Source organism: Octopus bimaculoides, chromosome 12 (assembly GCF_001194135.2).
Source record: "Octopus bimaculoides isolate UCB-OBI-ISO-001 chromosome 12, ASM119413v2, whole genome shotgun sequence".
NCBI classification, from domain to species: domain Eukaryota; kingdom Metazoa; phylum Mollusca; class Cephalopoda; order Octopoda; family Octopodidae; genus Octopus; species Octopus bimaculoides.
In genome coordinates, this window is record NC_068992.1 from 6,802,445 (window position 1) to 6,811,393 (window position 8,949).

Sequence of the window (8,949 nt, forward strand, 5' to 3'; positions counted from 1 at the left end):
ATATATATATATATACATCTCATAATCTCTTCTTTGCCTTAATTTATCTCCATTACACTTTATTATATATAGTGTCTCCACTTCACTTCCTTCAGATTGTACATGCTGGCCATTAAATATCCTGCTACACTTTCTCTCTCCAGTATGCAATTTTATTTAATGCATATTTCCATTGAACGTATTTTATTCACTTTTTCTTTTTTACTTAGTCTATTTTCTTGCATTTATCTGCGTCCCAATTAATCTCCATGTATGAATTTCTGGTTATATATTCTATTTATAATACTCTCTCTCTCTCTCTCTCTCATATATATATATATATATATATATATATATATATATGTATGTATATGTATATATTTCTTCATGTTGTATGATACTTTCAGTTTCCTTCCTTTTCCGATAGGTTTCCTCCTCTTTCATCAGCCTGTTATTTATTTTTTCTGTCCTCCCACATATAACCCTTTCTATCAATTATTACCCCTGTCATAAACTTTGCATGCTCGTCCAATATCCCCCCATCCCCCACCCTCACTTCCATCCGTCTCAGAAGTTTTCTTTATGGAAACCTAGTCAGTTCACTGCATTTAAAGAAAAAAAAAAGACAGAAAAATAATAATTCTACATAACAATTTAATAGCAGTCTACGATAATTGTATGCGTTTCTTTTATAATCGAATTTTTCTTCCTCTGTAAAATATCTTTTAAACATACAGAGAGTGTACTCAATCATTTAGTGAGAGAGTTACTTCTTCCATATAATGTTTATATCTGAAAAATGGCTCATGAGAAATATAAGGATTTTCGTTTTAAACTGGTATTACTTTCTCTTCGCTGAACAAGTAATATGCTGGCTATATTTCCAAAAGCTCTATATAAATCTTCTCTCATATTGAAACTGTCTTTTAATATATATTTTCCTAGTAGTAGGTTAATAATCAATACCTTTATGTATCTCAATCGATTACTTTCTTTAGAAGAGGAAACAATCAGATAATTTGAATGTTGGCGTAAATGGTGAGGAAATTTTCTAGAATAATATAAAATTGATCTTTCACATTGTAGATTCTCAAAAGTCCACAGTTTAAGAGGATTTTGTTGTTTCAATGCAAACATTATGTAAACTAGAGGGTCCAAATTGTCTATTGAATAGATTTTCTGAATGTTATCCTAAAAGCTTTATTTATTTTATTTACAAAAATATAATAAGTTTCCACTGAGACATCACAATTCAGAAATAGTACTTTTAATGGTTAATTAGAATATTTTACATCATAAAATCCATTTCTGTATTCTGTCTCTTGATAAACTGTAGTGTTATAACCAAAATCCACCTATTGCGTCAACTTCTCTTAATTGAACTCAGGTGTCGAGTATCGTACAGCAAAAAGAAATGCCTTCCAATATCCTGGTTTCAATTCTCAATCAACATCAAGAATGTCCTTATATTTTTTTTATCCTAGTTTACATATAGGGTTGTTGTTTTTTTTATCTTGTCAAAGCAAAATAAATCTTATAAATTTCATGAAACGTTACCCCAATCTTTATATTCCCCCAAAGGGAGATTTCAAATTATTGAAAATATACCTGGACGTTTGAGAATTGTACAAATTAAGTACAACATTTGCAAACCCCAACAGCAGATTTTAAATCAATTTGCTATCCTTCTTTTATTTTCTAAAGTTTAGATAAACCTGACATTCCCGTCCTTTTTAGACTTAAGTCGATTTATCCGACTTTACCTCGGTCTCAGCAAATATTTTTGAAAGCGTAAAAATTAAGAAACAAACACTTGAACATTACTACAGGATTGAAAAATCAAATAAAATACGAGTGAAAATATGTACAAACCATTTATTAAAACAGATATATCTTAATAGTTTTAAAACAGTTTTTCGTACAATGGTTCTCAACCTTTTCATTACCAAGGATCTCTTCTATTTAAATGAATTTTCCCACGGACCCAGAATATTGGAAAGGCTGTCAGCTTAACATGTTTGCGGACTCCAGTACTACCTTTGTGGACCACATGTTCGGAACCATTGGTCTACAATATCGTTTTCCGAGTTAAATCGCATATCTTGAAACCAGTTACCGACATATTCGCCTTAACGATCTCCTTTCATAACCTTCGACACATATTTTGATATTCGTCCTTCTGGGACCGATTGAAAGAAGTAACTGTCAAGTATTGGGGTGATTTAATACTTGCATAGAGCGTGTAAGATTTGAATAGAATTATATTTTTAAAAAAACGGTAAACAAAGGTATAGGCATAGAACCTGTAACGATCAGGGTTTTTGAGGAGCGATGTGTGTTAAGGTGCAACGTCGTGATCGCCAGTTTGTAACGATAAAGGGTTTTTGGCTATAGTGGATCAGATCCACTTCATGCATGCAAGATCCACTACAAACCATTAACAGGATGTGAACACACAAGCCTGTTGAATCCAAAGAGTCAGAACTGAAACATCCGTGTATGCAGGGGTTTTTCACAAATGCTCAATTAATTAATAACTTCATCAACTGTAAAATTAGTTTGTTTACAGCAGATAAAATCAATGATTTCATCAACTGCTATGCAATGTAAACCACATCAATCGTAACACTGACAACATTCCACAATGTCATGATTAATTCTTGCGACGCTATCAACTACGTGAGATTATTATTTTCATTGCTGTGGTTGTTGTTATTGTTGTTGTTGTTAAATGGCGAGCTGGCAGAATCATTAGCACGCCGCACAAAATGCTTAGCAACATTTTGTCCGTCTTTACGTCCTGAGTTCAAATTTCGTCAAGGTCGACTTTACCTTTCATTCTTTTGGGGGGTCGATAAAATAAGTACCAGTTGAGGACTGGAGTCTATGTAATCGACTCACCCCTCCCACCACCACCACCCCGCCTAAATTGCTAACCTCAGAGTCCGAGAGTTTCCTGCGTTAATAAGCGTTAATGCACGAAACTCTCGGACCTTGAGTCACCCTGTTGCTTCTGCTACATATTGATAAAAATATACATGTATTCATATATTGAGTTCTATTTTCCTGTCTGCATCACCATACCTTGTGTGGTAAGTAGCTTGCTTACCAACCACATGTTTCCGGGTTCAGTCCCACTGCGTGGTACCTTGGGCAAGTGTCTTCTACTATAGCCACGGGCCGACCAAAGCCTTGTGAGTGGATTTGGTAGACGGAAACTGAAAGAAGCCCGTCGTATATATGTATATATATATATATATATGTATGTGTGTGTATATGTTTGTGTGTTTGTCCCCCACAACATCGCTTGACAACCGATGCTGATGTGTTTACGTCCCCGTAACTTAGCGGTTTGGCAAAAAGAGACCGATAGAATAAGTACTAGGCTTCCAAAGAATAAGTCCTGGGATCAATTTGCTCGACTAAAGGCAGTGCTCCAGCATGGCCACAGTCAAATGACTGAAACAAGTAAAAGAGTAATAAATATACATACACAAACATACATACGTGCATGTGTATGTATATATATATATATATATATACACACACACTAAATAACTAATAGGGTGCAGGATAGACCAAAAATTGTTTTACCATTATATAAAACATACATATGTAATGGTAACACCTTTTTTGTTTCACTGTGTGAGTATATTGTGTTTACTCCTTCAACATGCACACAGCTGTGTGCGTGTGTATGCATATACTGATGTATATACATATATACATAATCTTATGCACACATATACATGCACATTTTCTAACTTTTTTTTTCCTAAACCACACATATCACAAAAATATGCAAGGTACTTAGGTTTACATACATGCATACATTCCTGGATATACATAAGATAAAGAAGAAAAAAAATTACATACATGTAAACATTTCTTCCTAAGTAAATATACACAGATGTGCAGGAATATGTGTGTTAGTGGGTGTAGATAATCATGTAAGAAGGAGAAAAAGAAAGAAAAGAAGAAGAAGAAACTTCATCTTTCTACTTATAGCAACGACTAATGAAATAGAAAGATAACTGTCCATATAAACAGGTGTTAAGCACATCATCTCTGCTTATTTTTCTTTCTTAGTTCAGTCAGTTTAGTCAGCTTGTTTGAGAGAGAAACATGTGTGACATCTCTGTTGAATCTACATTACTAGACAGAATGTTTTAAGTACAGATTTAAAAAAAAAAAACATTTCTGGGATCTAGCAACCAACATGGAATGAGCTGAAGGAAACTTTGTCATTGGGGTGAGGGAGTGGGGCTCTTGCAGTGGAATTTTGCTCACTTTCAAATTGTTATTTTGTTATATACCATTATATCCTGAGTTCAAATTCTTTCCTATTTGGCTTTAACTTATCATCCAGTCTGGGTCAAACTTGTGAAATAATGGTTTGATTGAATTGACTATTATACCTCATTGTGTGTGTGAAGAAAAGAAAAAGAAGGGTTGGCAACAACAAGAACATCCATCTGCAGAATATTGCCTCAATTGCTTACTGTCATCCAACCCATGCTAATATGGAAAAATTCTGATGGTAATGTGCATGTGTGTATCTATGCTTGAATGTTAATCTATGAGTGTTATAGTTCAACTGCTTCTCAATTCCAAATTAATAGATAGAATGATGAATGTGTGTGTGTGTATGTATGTATGTATACATATACATACATATATATATATATATATATATATATATGGGTGTGTGTAAGTATGTATATAACTGTCTTGATATTTTTATTGAAATATTGTATTAAACTTATGATTTACAATCGCACCATGTGACATGTTAATTATTGATCTCTCAGTTTAACACACAGAAATGTGTAGTCGATAAAAGTTGAATTTATTTTATCATCATTTAATTGCTGTAAGTAAATATTAATTTACCGTTAGCAAAACAATCTTTTTCTTTAGATTAGATTTTTCTTTTGTTTCTTTTTTAATATTTAAGCAAATCAATTTTGAATAAGGATAAAACAATTTCAGCCATAAGTCTTGATTGAAATATTCGTTATCTTTTTTCATATCAGAAACATTTTCATGACACATACTTATGTATATATATATACATATTTGTATATAGGTGTATATGTGTATAAATAATATATATATAGTGTACACACAGATATATATATATATATATATATATGTATGAATATTTACACACATATACATAATGAAAATATGAGTACACTTCATATTGTTTGTGATAACAATTGCAATTTACTGTATGGATACATATATTTGTGTATGTTTATACGTATGACTGTATATAAATGTTTGATTTTATTTCTATCTTATTTTCAGGTAAGTCCATATCTTACGGCATTATTGTACAAAGAATATTAGATAAGGTAAATGAAATTTTTCTTTTACTTCTTTGTTAGTAATGAAAAGAAAATACCATCCATTTCACAAATATATTTCTCAGATATATATTTCAATATCTTGTTATCTTTTTTCTTGATAGATACAAATATGTACTGATGGTCCGTGTGTGTGTGTGTAGATGCCTATGCTTATATGTGAAACCATTTCTTGACATATGCATATATGTTTTGAATAGGTGTATGCATGTGCATATGTGTATATGTGTATGAGAGAGAATGCATGTGTTCCGAGATTAAATTGCTACATATATTATACATATATTCTATTTATTTTACCTTCAAATTTTCACAATAAAGATTTGAAGCTGGTTAACTGAGAAATCAATCTTTATCATTGAAACTTAGGCACCAATAACTGCTTATAATCATATGAACTTTTATAATATCTTTCATATTTTTACTGTGCTAATTTTGAGATTGGTTTTACAGACTTCACAGTCCTGTTTTTATCTTTCTCAGATTACTTCAACTATGCAATGGTACTATCTTACATTTGGCAGCATAACCAATTTCACAATTAATTATGAGCTCAATGTGACCCTATAATCAGAATATGAGAATAAAAATGTTTTGTTCTAAAACAATTACCCATTCTCTTAATAAAATATTGATAATAAAATATTGATAATAAAATATTCCTCCTCTGTAGGCCAGCTGACTTCTCATGTTAGTGCATGGTTCATTTTTATGTCTTAATCATCAGTTGTTTAGGCACAATTCAGCACTGATGAATTTTGCACTTTCGATAACAAGTTTTTTTTAAAGATTTTTTATTAGAGTGCCAACATATTAACTCATTCCCAATACATTATATCACTCACATATTTTTATTTCATTTAACCCTTTAACATTTAAATCTGCTATATCAAGCCAAAACATTCAACTTGCTTTATGTTCAAACCAGCTTGATCTTGCCTCTCCCACCTACTTACAATATCATTCTAAAAACAGAACAATCACATCATCAAAATCTTAAAACTATGAGATAATGCATGGTTAATTAAAAATATTTACATGCAAGTTGAAACGTATTTTCAATGATCAATGATCATTAAACATTGTTTTTTTTTAAATTTGAAAATCTTTTGAGAACTGTAGACAATAAAACAACTTGTATTCGAGAGTACAATTGTTCCTGTTCCTTAATACTATCAAACTCTATACCATTTTACCCAGTTAGACATGATTTACCTGCTTCTCATCATTCCATCATCCCTACTCCTTCTCACCTGCCAAGCCCCAACATCAAAAATACTACTATCTAATCTTTATTCTCAAATGGCCATTTTACTAGAACTGTCTCTCTTTTCCTTGCAGGGAACAAAATACAGAAAAACAAATTGTATATCAACATCATTGTCTTGATCAGTCTAGTGGCATCAAAGGAGTTTGAATTTTATGGGCACCACTTCTTCTCTTGGAGTCTAAAATATTTTAAAATTGACTCTGAGTAAAGTGGAGATCAGACTAAGAGGCCCATCACACATTCTATTGTTTTCTTACACTCAAGAGAAAAGATGATGCAATTGTTCAAATGTCATTTTAGTTAGATACAAGTTAGATTTGGAGGCATCATCATCATCATCGTTTGACATCTGCCTTCCATGCTAGCATGGGTTGGATGATTTGACTGAGGACTGGTGGACCAGGTGGCTACACCAGACTCCAATCTGATCTGGCAGAGTTTCTACAGCTGGATGCCCTTCCTAACGCCAACCACTCCGTGAGTGTAGTGGGTGCTTTTACATGCCACCGGCACAAGGGCCAGTCTGGCAGTACTGGCAATGGCCACGCTCAAATGGTATTTTTACGTGCCACCTGCACTGAACAATTTGTGTCTTGATATGAACATTTTTAAACCAGAAATTATTCAGTATTGAAGTGTAGTTGAATAATGACATTTTTGCTTTTGATGAAACATGATTGAAGCTCTCTTTGATTGAAGATCTCTTTGTGATTGTGTCATCTGTAAATCTATTTGATTATCAAGCATGATTCCTGAAGGTGACAGAAAACAACGAGTAATATGAAACGCAGATTTCATGTCACTGGAAACACTTTATAATAATAAATCTGAAGGAAAACTGATCGTTAGTAAATCATTGTTATTGCTATTTATATTGTTTGATTATATACGTGGAACATGTTTAAGCTATTGTGCATAACTACTGTCAGCAAGTTGAAATTTAGTAATATCACCAATCCAGAAGCTTCCAATACACTTGCTTGTCTACCATACAACTCATGGGATGCCTGTACCCTGGAGAGGAAACTCCAGTGTACCTTCACTGGGCTCTCACAACACAAAGAAAATAAATCTTTCCAGGCGTAGGAGTGGCTGTCTGGTAAGTAGCTTGCTTACCAACCACATGGTGCCGGGTTCAGTCCCACTGCGTGGCACCTTGGGCAAGTGTCTTCTACTATAGCCTCAGGCTAACCAAAGCCTTGTGAATGGATTTGGTAGACAGAAACTGAAAGAAGCCCGTCGTATATATGTATATATATATATGTGTGTGTGTGTGTGTATGTTTGTATGTGTGTCTGTGTTTGTTCCCCCAACATCGCTTGACAACCGATGCTGGTGTGTTTACATCCACATAACTTAGCAGTTCAGCAAAAGAGAACAATAGAATAAGTACTAGGCTTACAAAGAATAAGTCTTGGGGGTCGATTTTGCTCGACTAAAGGTGGTACTCCAGCATGGCCACAGTCAAATGACTGAAACAAGTAAATGAGTAAAGAGTTACAGACCTATGATCTTGTGAAATGCACAGATGCCAAAGACGATTACTTTGAGACTGTTGTTATTGATTAAAGAGAGGGGGGGGGTTTACTAGCTATCTCATTAGTAATTCATCAGCAGATTTCATCATTGTTGCTGTTATTGACATTCACTAACAATCAGTGAGGGAGGTTCTACATGGTTGCTTAATCTATTAGAAATAACAGCCAAATCCTTCTCAAATCATATCCTTATATCTTAGTAAGGGAAAGGCGCATAAGATAATGTGGTTCACTGTGCTTGTCATCCAGATTCATTGAAGTTTGGTGAAAAAGAGATTTATTGGTCTGCCTGCTCAAGCCGACCTGGGGCTAAACAACAGAACAACAGCAGTAACTGAATTTCCAGCTTCTAACTTGGGTTTAGTATTCTGAATTTCTGGTGTTCATTTTATCTCTCTTTCATATTCTTTCACTGAAAATGAAATTACTTATGATACAACATTCAGTAAACAAGAAAAAATGTTGTTATATTGGTATATGTGCGTGGTGGGGGGGTGGGGGGATGTGAGAACAGAATTTAAAAAATAGTAAAAAAACAGAATTTGGTACCAATACTGAGAAAATATAAAAGAATGCATAAATAAATATATGTGTGTGTGTGTGTGTATCTAAGATGAAGAATATTTGAAAATTGACAACTAAATATAAGGATCCTGTCTCCTTATTCCTTCATTGATTGGACTATGATTCCAGAGTAAGAAATTTTAGCTCAAGCATGCTTCTGAAACACTCTGACGCCAAATTTGCTTCATGCTTGTAGACATTAAACTTCTCTTCACTCTTAGTTTAT

The 8,949-nt window shown here is 33.4% G+C and overlaps 1 long non-coding RNA gene across 1 annotated transcript in view; it reads left to right on the forward strand.

Annotated features, from left to right (window-relative positions):
• LOC128249189 (uncharacterized) overlaps positions 1-8,009 on the forward strand; it is a 10,169-nt gene extending 2,160 nt beyond the window's left edge. The window contains exons 2-3 of the long non-coding RNA XR_008265292.1: positions 5,293-5,339; positions 6,693-8,009. This is a non-coding gene — a long non-coding RNA (uncharacterized LOC128249189). The remainder of the gene's footprint in view (positions 1-5,292; positions 5,340-6,692) is intronic.
• The last annotated feature ends 940 nt before the right edge of the window (positions 8,010-8,949 follow it).